At 40.4% G+C, this 14,492-nt stretch overlaps 1 pseudogene; it reads left to right on the forward strand.

The window, feature by feature from the left end:
- Nucleotides 1-3,035, forward strand: part of LOC113168707 — a 30,797-nt pseudogene extending 27,762 nt beyond the window's left edge.
- The last annotated feature ends 11,457 nt before the right edge of the window (nucleotides 3,036-14,492 follow it).

The raw sequence follows: 14,492 nt of genomic DNA on the forward strand, positions 1-14,492 counted from the left end.
ATCTCCAGAATCCAGTTCATCTGCCCAATGTTCTTGATGCTTGTTGTTGTCTTTATTGCCTGCTGTTCTTTTCTCTCTTCTCTTTCCACTCACCCCAACCGGTCAAGGCAGATGGCCGCCCACTATGAGCCTGGTTCTGCTGGAGGTTTCTTCCTCTAAAGGGAGTTTTTCCACTGTTGCCTAAAGCTTGCTCAAATGGGATTGTTGGGTTTTCTCTATAATTTTTGTATAAATATTTTCTGTAAGGTCTTAAACCTTACACTGTAAAGTGCCTTGAGATAACTTCTGTTGCGAATTGGTGCTATACAAATAAAATTGAATTGAATTGAATTGAATTAAGTCGCTTTGGATAAAAGTGTCTGCTAAATGACTAAATGTAAATGTGAGATGAGGATTTTTCCTTTTTTTGTTAATGTTTTTTGTCAAAGGTATAGCGGCAAAAAGAAAGGAAAGTCACTGTTTATAATTTCTGATTGTGGGCAGAAAGTAGTCATTATATGGCCAGATCTTCCTCAAAGTCACAAAAATAAACTACCACAATTTTTATATATTTTATATATACTAAATGAAACAAAACATTCATGACTTTCCCTATCTTTATTCTAAAGACATGTAGCTCTAAACCACACTTCCATTTTATACTCTATTCTGACCTAGTTGACGTGTGACATCAGTGTTTCGCTTACTTGGTGTTTCATCAGTTAAGAAAAATTGTGTTTGTTAATCTTTGTGACTTGTGGTGAAGATCACAAATTCATATTTCATCAAGAATTGATGCAAAATAGAAAAATGGTTCACTTACATTTTCTTTCTACTGTATGTGACTAAATTAGCTTCAAATGCAAATAGCAGTATGTGATGTTAGCCTGTACACAAAACACCACCTCTAATTCTGTGAATTGTTCTGTGTGTCTGCAGTCTGTCAGGCTGTCTGATCACAGAGGAAGGCTGTGCTTCTCTGGCCTCAGCTCTGAGTCCCAACCCCTCCCATCTGAGAGAGCTGGACCTGAGCTACAATCATCCAGGGGATGCAGGATTAAAGCTGCTGTCTGCTGGTCTGGAGGATCTACACTGGACACTGGACACTTTCAGGTATGGAGAGGCCTGCTGCACCCACAGACAATGTCTGATGGAGGATGAAGTAGGGATGTTAAAGATTTATGCATTCATTTATTTAGATGAGTAAAACAAACGCACCTCTTTGCCATGAAAGGAAGAAAAATGTGTCAGCATCAGTTTGTGTCTCACTATGGAGTTGTGTTGATAAACACTGCAGCAGAAAGTAGTTTTGTGTTGGAAACATTTCCTCTCAGCTGATGACAAATCTTCACTGAACCACTTTACATTCAACAAAGAAAAGAGGGGAGCTCCTGTAATTCTGACTTCAGTGTCTCATTCTGACTTTGTGAGCAAATCTCCTCATGATGAAATCAGGTGTTACATTAGATTCTGTGAACTGAGCAGGGAATTCATCCACCTTATAGGTAGAGTTTTTATCCCCAGAATGACAATGAATGAATATCAGAGGATTGAATCAGGTCACGGCATCATGTCTCTGTCTCCTCAAATAGTGATGATTGAAGCATCTTCACCTTCCTGAGATCCTGATCTTGTCATGATGAGATCTTGTGTCATATATAGGAGACAGTAAATCAGAACTAGAACATGTTCATTTCATCATTACAATCTGTCAAAGAGGAAAAACTCCTTGTTGTTCCCAGATGAAGAATTAGTTTGTGATTGAATGTTTTTCTCCTCAAACTCCTGTTTTCACTTTCTGTCTCTGGCTGCTCCAACAAATCTGACACCAAATCAGATGAAGCCACAAAGTCTGTGTGTAATGATCAATATCCAGTAGCTGTAGGTGAACTAGACTTCCTCTGAACACAGGACAACGTCTGAAACTCAGCTGAGATCAGTCCACAGACATTAGAGTGAGGAAAACACACACACAGAGTCCATGTATGTGGAGTTGATCCTCTTGGACTTTGCTCTCCAGTTTCCTGCTTCCTGTGCAGTCACATTAGTTTGTCTGGTGACAGAGTGAGACTGAAAGCAGGTGTCTGACACCAAAACTGCTGTGAACTAGAGAATTGAAATCTTTCCTCCATGTCACCTCCCTGCTCCGTAGAATTCCAAGATAAGGACTCCAATTCCTTAGTTGTTTGCTGAATGTCCATCCCTACATACAAGCCTCCATTAGAACAGAACCAGAACACACTGTGTGTATGAGAGCCATGTAATGTCCATGTGTGCATGCTGAAAGAGAATGTGCTGCTCTGACCCCCCTCCTCCTTTCAGGGTGGAGCCTGGTGGAGTCAGATGGTTGAGACCAGGTCCGAGGAAGTGTAAGTGTGTTTTTAATGAGACTGATGAAAACAAAGCAGCAACATTCAACCATCTTCAAACTGTCACATCACTCATTCAAATCCCTGATGTCATGAGTCCTCATCAAACTGATGATAGATTAATAACTGCAGCTGGATTGTGTCTTGTTCTCTCCATCAGATTTCTGTCAACTCACCATCGACACAAACACAGTGAACAGAGAACTACGACTGTCTGACAACAACAGGAAGATGAAACGTATGAAGGAGGATCAGTCATATCCTGATCATCCAGACAGATTTAACTTTTGGGCTCAGCTGCTTTGTAGTAATGGTCTGACTGGTCGCTGTTACTGGGAGGTTGAGTGGAGCGGAGGAGTAGATATATCAGTGAGTTACAGAAGAATCAGAAGGAAAGGAAACAGTGAAGACTGTTGGTTTGGATGGAACAATCAGTCCTGGAGTCTGAACTGCTCTGATGATGGTTACTATGTTCATCACAATAAGAGACAAACATCCATCTCCTCCTCTGTCTCTCACAGAGTATCAGTGTATGTGGACTGTCCTGCTGGGACTCTGTCCTTCTACAGAGTCTCCTCTGACAAACTGATCCACCTCCACACCTTCAACACCACATTCACTGAACCTCTTTATCCTGGGTTTGGGTTCTGGTCTCTGGGTTCCTCAGTGTCTCTGTGTTCAGTGTAGTACTGAGAGTGTCGTCCTGTCAGAGAAACGTCGTCTCTGTTGAACAGATAGTTCAGTCTCTACATGTCTGTCTCTTTGACTAACACACACGTTTTCAGATTCATTCAGTGACGTCAGCACAAATGACCCAACAAGACTCAAGATTCAAGTCAAACACATCCATGAATTTCATGAAGGAAAGTTTCCTGACTTTTCTTCTCCAATCATCTTTATTTGGAGTTAAATGAGTCCAACTAAAGTCAGATCTCCTGAAATGGTGACGATTTGAAGTGACTTGACATTTTAGTGATACTGTCCAGGAGTGGACGCACGACTTACAAGGGTAGACAGTGTAAGCATAAGGATGTCTTGCCTATGCACACTTCTTGAAGGTAGGCCACAGCTGGGATTCGCTCGTATCAAACCATTGAAGTAACCAACAATACCTCTGGGATTTTTAGGGACTTAGACACATCTCAGGAAACTCTACCAACATGGAAAACAGATGTTGGCATCCATTTAAGAGTCCACCTTGGTGTGAGTTGAAGTTAACATTGTAGATACTTACTGCTGTGGCTTTGTTGATTATTATATCCATATTGAGGAGAATATAGCACCAAGAAAGCAGAAAAACAACATATTTTTGAGAGGGGCATAGGATAGGAGAAAGTGGGAAAGGGTCACTGATGGTAGAATGTATAGAGAGGGAGATCATTCCTAGGATGATTTTGTTCCATAGTATATTTAAAAAGCTAATATTTTCAATTGTGCTTCAGACTGACCCCTGCCAGTGACCTGGAGGTTCTAAAATGTATGTTTAATTATTCACAACCTCTACAGTTCTTCAGAACCAGACTTGTAAAACTGTGTATTTCTTACTAGCACCAACAAAACTTTCAGTTTTTCCACAATATTCTGCTGCTGGAGAAAAGTATCATGTAATGAAACAATTGACATCACCTCAGTAGATCTCCCCTATAATTGGTTTGTAAACCAAACAGTACACAGCTCAGATGTACGGTGGCTGTGTGGAGACAAAAAGAACCTGAAACCCAAACCCCCACATGACTGTCAGGTATCATGTGCTTTAATCCAGCTGTTGATGCAGTACACACTGGCTCAGTTGACACAACATGTCAATAACAAGAGCTCTTGAGGGACTAACTGCACTCTCTATTGAATTAGATGAAAATTCTGGAGTTGATGATCCGCTGACTAAGTGGATTCAGGACTGGTTTAGCAGACGGAGTGGGCTTATCGCTTCTTATTTGGTATCTTTACTTGTGGTGTGTGGATGCTGCTGCATCCCATGTCTCAGGGAGCTCATGCAAAGACTGATTGAAACAGCACTGAACAAAACTAACTATGTCTATGAGCTTGTTCCACAGACAGAAAACAACTATGATGGGACCAACTCTGTATCTTCAGTCTGTTTGATGCTACCTGGGGGTCTGATGTGTAATGAACAATGATGTCCACACTGAAAGTGGAGAGAAGTGGTGTGGGACTGACGTAGTTACAAAGAAACACAGATCATCCTAATTTTACATTTATTTGTTTTATATCCAGTTCTTCCATCTAATTACTTATTTGTTTTATATCTTTGTTGATGATGTTTTATTATGAACTCTTGATTGTAAATAAACAGGAGGGAAATGATAGAAAATGTGATTGTTATACATTATACAATGCAGCTGCTGTGTTCCTGTGTCACCATAAAAAGATCATGTCAGGAGTCTTAACTAACTGTTGGAAACAAATGAACTGTGTAACCTGCCCTGAATGTGCTTCACCCCCACATACTCCCTAGGAACATACCACCGTTCAATGAAACATATGTAAGTGGAGACATGTTCATGTATCTTTGTCTTTAAATGTTCTGTACTGATATTAAAGGCCTGTGGGAGACAGACTCTCTGAGCAGCAGCACTTGTATCTGAAGCTCATTGTGATTGTAACTACTGCTCCCTTGAAAGAATTAATATGTTCTTACAGTTAGATTCTGGTCTCAGTGAACTCTGTTGTTTAAAGCACAAAGAGCGAAATCCACTTTAAGAAAAACCATGTGTTCAACATGAAGGAAACTTTGGACTCATTTGGATTCATGCTGAAAGAAAAAGAGGAGACTTTTTAGTTTGGTTCTGTTTGTGTGTGATATTATAGAAACATGAAGAAAAAGGACATTTTGATCTTATAACACCAAATAAGGTAAATGTTATTTTTCCTGTTTCCACTTTTACTCAGTTCATCATGTTCCAATTCTTTTCTGAGGGAATCTTTGTTTAAATTATTTCCATGTGAATTAACTTTAGATTTTATTTGCAGGTCTAATGTGGACTTTGCTCCACAGAGCTGTCTGTACATAAACAGGATCAATGCTGAGACGTTACAGAGCACGACATGAAAATAAAGAAGCTGTAAATACTCCAGTGATGAACTCAGGTATGTTGAAATTCTCACTAAAACTTTAAAACCTTTACTTTATTATTAATAAGTTCACATCATGAAGTGGTTCCAACACGATGGAACAGCTCAGACCACATGCTGGAAGAATGAAGGACCAAAAGGAGCCAGTGTGGGAATCTGTGGCCTCTTTAAAAACAGATATCACTCCACTTACTGCTGAACACCATGAAATCAGAGGAGAAACTCTCAGCGTGCTCGCTCCTTTCAATCCAGCTACAGTGGAGCTGTCTGAAGAGAAAAGAGTCTCTGGATCCAAGGTCATTCCCATGATCCAAATGCTGCAGCATGCACTTCAACGTAAAGCCTCAAATCTAAGCACACAGACTGCAGCAGAACTCAGAGAGAAGCTCCGAAGAAGAGTCCCAGATACTCTGTGTGGTCTGGAATCAGTAAGTGTGATGACACCTGCAGCTGGAACAGGCCCCGCTGGGGAGGTCTGGAAACAACAGTCAAACCATGAGATAGGACACAGAGTCATATTATTGTGGTTCTATTCAGATGAATTAAAATTGATCCACTTCTCTTTCATTCAGTCAGCACTTTATTCTAAACAAGACCATTCATCACTCAGCTGGTGTCCACATGTCTGAATGAATGAACCTAGTTCAGTTTCTCTCCTCACTCTTTATCCAGGTCTCCTGCACTGATTTTTCAAATCCAGCAGATGTTGCTATGAATCCATTCACCAACACAGTGTCAACACAGTTAGAGGAATGAGCCCCACACTCCATGAGGCATCATCTACCATCACTATCCAGCATCTCTCTGCTCTGACTGTCTCAGGCTGAACTGACTCTTCACTGAGCTCCGTCCCTTTAGTTATGTCAAAGTTTTTGACTGCAACTCAATTTTAAACACTAAATTTCCCTTTAACTGTTTATAGAAACATTATTGTGAGAAGAAAAATCACTTTTAAACAGTGAACTGATTAAAACCAACTTTCTCTCTGTGTCTCGCTTTCCATTAATAAATGAGGCTTCATTCATTCAAAAAATATTTAGCACCACAACATAATGATTATATGATTACATTTACTACTAAACATTATAAACTATATAGGAACTTAATTTTCAGGAGATAGAGTTGTACCTACATAAACATATGAACACATCATTCAGTAAAATTCCCTTCACAGAAATAAATAAATAAATATAAAAGGTCTGAAACTATTTGGAATCTATTTAAAACAATCATATTAAAAATAAAAAGTGTTGTGTCATATTAAAACAGCCGGGCTAAAAGTTTTCTCCACCAGTTATTCACTGTGAAACTAGACTGTGCTGGAGGAAGAACCTGAACCGGCTCAGCAGCAGCAAACAACACAAACTTTATCTAAAGGAAAATGAAACTAATCCAAGATTCTTCTTTTTGCTCAGTTGGCGACAAACAAAAACACAGAAGGCACAAATTAAACATCACAAAGTTAGAAATAAAAAAACCCAGTTCACCAAAAACAGTGATGACGCAGGCAGTGATATGTGTGTTTGTCATCGTCATAGTGTATCTGTCCGATTTCTAGTAACATGAACACACAGTGATGATCAGTGGTGTTTCTGGAATCACTGGCATCTTGCTGCAGACACAGACTCATGTTGAGGTTTAAAGTCACATTAAATAATAAGGTTCTTCTAAAAAGCGGCTCAGATCAGAGTTGTTGTTTCTCTAAATCCCAAACGATCCAGCAGGTTCTGAGTGTGTCAAACACTGAGCTTCACCATCGTCTCAGAAAGTGAAGCTTCAGGCTACAGAAAGAGGAGAAAACCAGTGTTTGGACTTAAAGGGATTTAATATGATGTTGTTAAATAGATTAAAGCCACGTCTACTTTGGTTGTATCTGTGTTGTAATGTTTGAAGAAAAGCTCCCTGACACATCGACTCCCAGCCTTTATTGTCTCCACTGTTTGGTTTTGTGTGTTCTTGTGTTGCTGTGTTGATTGGACTTTTATTTCAGTCTGTTACCTTCTAAATGCCACAGTGATCCTCTACAGTTTGATGCCAGGCTCTAAGCTTTATATCCACTGTAGACCTACAGAAACATGTCAGTCCAAAGCTTCCTGGAGCTTCACTCAACAAGAGATTTCACTACATCAAGAGAGAAAATAAAGTGAGTGAAGTGAAGTCAGGTACGTTTGGTAGAAACCAGTTGTTGAACATTGTGGGAAACAAACTTCATGTCATTTAAGAATGAGAGGAGAACGTGGAAAGACAAATGAAATGTGTGAATCTGATGATCCAACACATTTACTAGTAAATCTTTAGAGGCTGCTCAGTGGATTTATTCTTCTGGATGTTTCCCAAACGTAGAACTGCTTCTTTAAAGTCAAACTACATCACATGTTTGTTTGGATCAGAATGAGATAGAAGACAATTCAGCGTAAACTTATGAAGCTGCCATTAAATATTTAGGCCCCATTCCTAAAATACTGAGTATCTGCTGATACAGATTTGACTTCTGCTGCTGTTTTCATCATGTTAATGACAGCAGACACTTTTCAATGGGACTTTGGTTTGTGGGCTGCTGAGAGATGGTGCTGCCTCGTTTCTAAATCAAGTCCAACTCAAACTGAAACCAACACAAAGTTCCCCGTAGACGTCTAAATAAGTCCCTTTTCACTGTGTGTTTCTTTCATTCAGACAGTTTGTGCTGTAAAAATGAGCTCTGTGTTTGTCTGTGTCTGTCTCACAGCGGTGTCAGTCACAGACACATGTTTGTGGTGGAAAGCATCTTTTCTGTCTCCATACAGATAAAATCTGTGAACCACGCTTCCAACATCAGCCCAGGGCGGAGGAGTAATCAGATTACTCTTTAGCTGCACGTAGACTCAGATTTCCAGTGACCAGGTGACTTGAGTCCATGTAAACACACTGACTGACAGACTGTGAAGCTCTCTGAGTTACAGTCAGGTTCAAAACAGGTCGGACTTTAGTTTCAGACCTGCTGTTGGTCACTTGCTCCATCAGCAGCAGAACTGTTGTTTCTGTATCTTCTTCATGACGAACATCACAAAGACGATAAGAACCAAAGCAGCAACCACCAAGTCCACTCTCAGCCCAACACGTCCTCGCCCGTTTCCGTCCTCGTCTCCTCCGTTCACCATGTTTGTTGTTGTGTGAGCTGCAGAGCAGAAAGCAGCTGTGAGGATCAGCTGTCACATCATCTACTGCACTTTGACCCCATCACTCATTCCAGCTGTTTTCTACAAAGTCTCATCAACACCAACATCTGATCTGTGATGTTTCATTCATCCTCATCATTGATTCATTCATCAATAAAAATCAGTCCAGGACACAGATTTAAAGGTACAATATGTCAAATCAGACAGCTTCTCATAATGTTTTGCTTCATCCAACTAAAAATCCAAAAACCTCCCAAATATCAAAGTTATTATTGTAAAAATGCAGCAAATTTTCCCATTGAAGAACCTGAAATCATCAATATTTGGTCATTTTGTTCATTATCAGTGGACAATTATCAGTGGACACAAGTCAGGTATTTATTCAGGGTGACTGTGGGTTAGATAGAATCTGGAAATAGACGGTATGTTTTGTCCATTTGAAAGATAAATCTGTAAAGAGAAAGTTAATATTTGAAACTTGAAGTTGGAGAAAATAACAGAACCAAGCTGTAAATGAGTCGGTGAAAGTTATTTGAACTGTAATGTAACTTTAATCATATGTATTGAAATGTCTTTGAATACATCATGATTTCTATTCCACCCACACAGAGCTGTCTCTGTCTCACTTTGGTTCACTCAGTCAGCTTCTCAATGTGTAACGCCAACTTTATAGTAAGTCTATACGCCCACTAGTGCCTGTTGGAAATTCAACATCAGTACGTCACATTTCAGCTTCAGCTGTTAGCTTTACATTTACTATTCTGTCTTTCAAATGGAAACAACTCTGTTGTGAATATTGTTGAACATTGTCCTGTGTCATTCTGAGTGTACTACTCTGCATTGAACACTAGATGGAGACTGTCTCTGAATGAAACACAGCAGAACCACTTTGTACAGTGACCTGATGGAAACACAGAGATTCTTTCTGGTCTTATGGAGGAAGACAGAGTCGACTGCGTGTGGTTTAAGTTTGTGTTTAGAAAGTGCTCCACCAGCTTCTCCTGCTACACTGAACTTTACAAACGTCCACTGTGCTTGTTTGAGCTGCAGCATTAACCAGAGGAACGTCCACACAGGCTTTCTGCTGTTATAGGACAGCCTCACGTTCACCAAGCAGCTTCACTGCTGTTCCAGAGACAAACACACTGAACTCCACAAACTCAGCGGAGTCTTCAACCTTCAGGTTCACAGTGTTGATGAGTTCAGGGTCACCTCTCCTTGTCCCCCTCCAATTCCACATCCATATGTTCCAGCATGACTGATGTTGACACTCTGCAGAATCAAAGACACTTCTCCATCCTTCATCTCTGGATCTCTCAGCTTCACTCGGCCACAATAAGACGGATGCTGCTAGTTTTCTTGTGAGTGGTCTCGGTGAAAGTAGACACAGTGATCAGGCTTCAGGTCTGGTCTGCTCCACACCACCAGTGAGGGGATCCACACACCAAAGACTGGCATCGTCTCCAGGCGTCTCTGTTAGCTCTTGTGGTCGTACATAAAAGACAAAAAGCAGAGTTACAGATTTTACAGAAATACTTTTTTCCCAGTTTATATCAATAAAACATGTTTCGATTCCATCTGAAGAACACGTGAAATCTCTGGTTGTTAGAAATTGTTAGTCTGCTTCATTTTCTGCATTCGTTTGTCCAAATGATTATTTTAGACTATTTGAAAAGTTCCTCTTTTTCTTTTGTATTATTTTTATTATTCATATTATTATTCTAACACGTCTGTTTGACTCGGCCTCATTCTGAACTTGGACTGTTTCCTTTCTCGCCTCTTTTACAGGAATTTTACCTTCACTGTCACAAACAACCAGAGAGTCTCAGAGTCTCTGATTCCAGAGTCTGGTTCTTCACCTGGATCAACAACTGTACTGGTTCTTTAGAGAACTCTGATCCTCTGATACCTGCAGCTCTGAACTGTTCTCTTGATCTCAGTCATCAGGTTTGAAGTTTAGACCTAAATCATCTCAGGATTTCACTGTAGTAAACTCTGATTTCTTCACAGACTCAATGATAGTAACTGTACTATAAATACAAAGTATGAGTACACAGTATTTTCTGTGTAGTCACACTTTGATCTTTACAGTATCAAACTGTGAAGACTGACCCACTGCTCTCTCTGCACCTCTGCTGTCTCTACATGTGTCACAGACCAGGAAGTGTTTCTGGGAAATCACCTGTACTCACAGGTAACACCTGTCACCTGCAGCTGATCTCTGAACTAAACCTTCATCATAAAGAGACAGAGCGATGCTGGAAAACCACATTCCTCAGGTGTGAGTCAGACAGGAGCAGAGAGTTCATCAGGACCAATCACAGTTTTAGTTTTAGTCATGTGTTAGTCTGAGGTTTTCTGTCATCATGTGTCTTTGGAGGCTTTAATAATTAGTAACAGCTAAAGAAATGATTCATATTGAACATGCAGGTATGAACACTGGGTACAAATAGACTTAATGTGTCTGGTAGCAGGTGAAACAAAAATAAGAATAAAAACAATCCAAACAACAGCAGCTGTTTGTCTTTAACTAGTGCAGTTTCATCAGGTCTGATTCTGATTCCGTAAGTGAGAACGCAGCTGACAAGTGAATATGTGGACAGATGATTAGTGCAGACTCGGTTCTCTTTGTGTCACTTTGTGGACTGGAGCTGACTGCAGGAGTTTTTACATCTGGGTGAATTTTAAACGGAGTGATTCCACCTATCAGCTAAAACAGTAACAGGAAGTGGTGCTTTAACTTTAATGCTGCTCTGATGGACAGTGGATCACAGCTGCTGCGTATGGAGCTGTGTAGCTGCAGAGCTGTCAGTGTCCATGCTGACACCGGTCCACCAACATTCAAACAGCCAGCTAGTGCTAATGTTGGAGCTGTGTTAACCAAAGTTAGCACAGACTATGTGGATGAGTCGTGAGGGTCCAACACCTTTGTGAGTAATATTTGGAAAAACTGGAGCTGTGAGAAAGACGAGAAAGACACATGGACACAAAAGATTTACACATGTTGGTTATAAAGAAAAGAACTTTCAGTGCTTTTGTAGCCCCTAGTAGGCTTGTGCCCTACCCTGGCTATCTAAAACCTACACTTCTGAACCTGACTGAGTATCTAAGATTATCTGTTCTATGTTTCCTACTGAGTTTGGGCACAACACAACACAACACAACATAAATAAAGAATTATCTTCAAGTCAACCCAAATATTCAGTTATCAGTTCTTATTCTTTTGAGTTCCTTGTTGAAAGATTCCTTTACAGTCTCAGTTTCATTTGTTTCAATATTCAGCCAAAATTATAGCCAACATATCAAACGGAAAAAATAGAACGAAAGGGTGAATTTCCCTCGAAGAGTGTCTCCTTTAATCGGTTCCTACCACCGTCTTGGAGTGATGATGAGAAGACTTCAGCTCCACGACAGCAGAAGAACTGTTCCTCAACACAAAAAAAAAAAAAAAACCAGCCTGCACACAAGCGTGCAGAACAATTATCAAAACGTCCAAAACCCTATTTCAGGCTCCAATAACGTTTAAATAAAATACAATACTATAAACAATATATACATACATATACATAAAACACAGATGTCACGTTTCATTTCTTAAACAAATTTACAAAAACACATCTACTCTAATAACTTCAACATCATATATATCAATTCTAACACATAAAACATATCACATGTTTTACCGGAGTTACCGTATTTGCTAAACACGTGGCAGTCGCTTAGCTGTAGGCCTCAATTAGCTAGCAGAACCTAGCGGCTAATTAGTTAATAAACATTTCAAACACTTCGTCTGACACAACAAATTCACATATCCTGACTGCTTTTTACTTAGAAAAATGTTCGAAAGAACAAAACACACATCTTAACTTTCCTACAATAAAGTTACATGGGCTAATTAGTTAGTTTGAAGCTAACTCACCAGGATAATCTGCTTAATTGAACGCCCGTCGGGGTTTTCCTCTCGTCTCTTACAAATCCAAAGTTACCTTCTCTAATTCTTTGCACTGGCAGCTCCAGCTCTACGGACTCTAAACAGCAAACGTCTAGTCAAATGTTTTTCCTAACTTTTATGACTTTCTACTGTTCTTTCCTCCTCCGCTCACACACCTGTCCTAGTTGTTCGGTCTGTTAGAGTCATGATGGGAGTAGAAACTTCATGAGCGCAGTATCCCAGAGACCTGTTCAGGATGCGTTTAGGAAGACTGTGTAAATCACAGCTCTGAATAATAACCTGGGTTACAATTACATATCTGGAGAGATGGGAAAACATTCACATTTGCAGTTAAATATTCAATATATATTATGTCAGGCCTGCAACTTCCTCACAGTTTTTAATTTTGGCCCAGTGCCAATTTGAGTTTGACACCCCTGATCTAGAGCCTAGGAAGAGGTAAGTGTGTGATGAAGCTTGATGCAGGGTGGAGCTGCAGTGAGGACACTGGAGAAAGTGGAGAGAGATGAGGAGAGGTTGAGCTTGATAATGGAGAAATCCAAACAGACAGACAGTCAGTTGTTTTCCAGATGATCAGTCATAGAAACAGACAGAATCCAAAATCCAAGGTCAGAATCCAAAAGGCCAGAAAAGCAATAGTTTGTCATTGGAGGAGTTCAGAACAATCCTGGTGTTCTCCACACCAAAGATGTTGTGGTCTGTAAGATGATCAGTTAGACGCTAAACTATCAATGTCCTCCACATGTGGGTTGCACCGTTCCTCCCACACAGTTGTTTCCAAACAGTCTTTTCTCTTTCATTGACTTTGGAATATTCACATTTCATTAGTCAGAGTTTTCACAGTGAAGATCGATTATTTTACAGAATATATGTTGTGACTGATCAGAAAAGTTAATTTTACTTCGATTAAGTGATTTTCTCAGACGACTAAAATAACATCTGCACAGATGTTTCAGCCCTGACGGTAAATATCTGACAGTCAATAATAATCTGAAAGAAAGTCAATAATCTGAATGTATGTTGTGGGTTTGTGGGTTATTTGTGACTTTCAGCACAGACAGCAGACAGAAACTGTCCGTCTTCATTGCAGCGTCTTGTCTCTGCCGCCTGCTCTCCTCTGTTTTACACAACATGACACAGTTCATCTCCGGGCCTCATGTCTTATTCTCTGAGTGTGGACAAAGTTTAGTTTGACACTATGGTTGTGAGGACATTTCTGCATGAAGGTTGTCAGGACTGGCTGTTTGTGGCTGTTTGAGGATTAAGGGTAGATGTTGGAGTTGGGCATTCAAAACTGCAGGTACAAACTCACCTGTAACAACAGGCAGAGCAGTAATTTGATCTCTTCTGTTGTCATGACTGTTTCCCCTCACTTTGCATGAATCACTCCGCCCCCTGCTGCCGCCGCTGCCTGCTCTTCCTGGTTTTCCAGGCACAGCTCATCTTGAATGAGCCCATTATCTCTGGTGTTGATGAAACATGAGAGGAATGATTACATCATCAGCACAGTGACATCAGAGCACATGAAGTTCAGGAACCTCAAGAACAGGACCATCTGAAGAACAGAGACACAAACAGTCCATCAGGCTGGAACCATACAATGACAGTGTAGTACAAATCAGATGGTCCTCCCAGTTCTCCTGGTTTTTAATTTGTTCACCTGACAGAGGACTGAACAGTACTGCAGCAGATCTCAGTTACTTTCTGTCCCTCATACCCTGGACCATACCTGGACACTTCTCTCTGTCTTTCCACCAGTAAACCCCAGTATCCAATGGGAACAGGTGTAAGAAAACAGAAAGAACCATTTAACTTCCAAAAGTTTCTCTCAGCTGCTCCAGTCTGCTCAGTCCTTCCTCCTTTGTTTGACCACCTGTCCTCACATCTCAGAGAGACAGACGCCTCTGTAAAGAACTGCTGAAGGTTTGGACTGACCCTAAAACG

Source organism: Anabas testudineus, chromosome 18 (assembly GCF_900324465.2).
Source record: "Anabas testudineus chromosome 18, fAnaTes1.2, whole genome shotgun sequence".
Taxonomy (NCBI): Eukaryota; Metazoa; Chordata; class Actinopteri; order Anabantiformes; family Anabantidae; genus Anabas; species Anabas testudineus.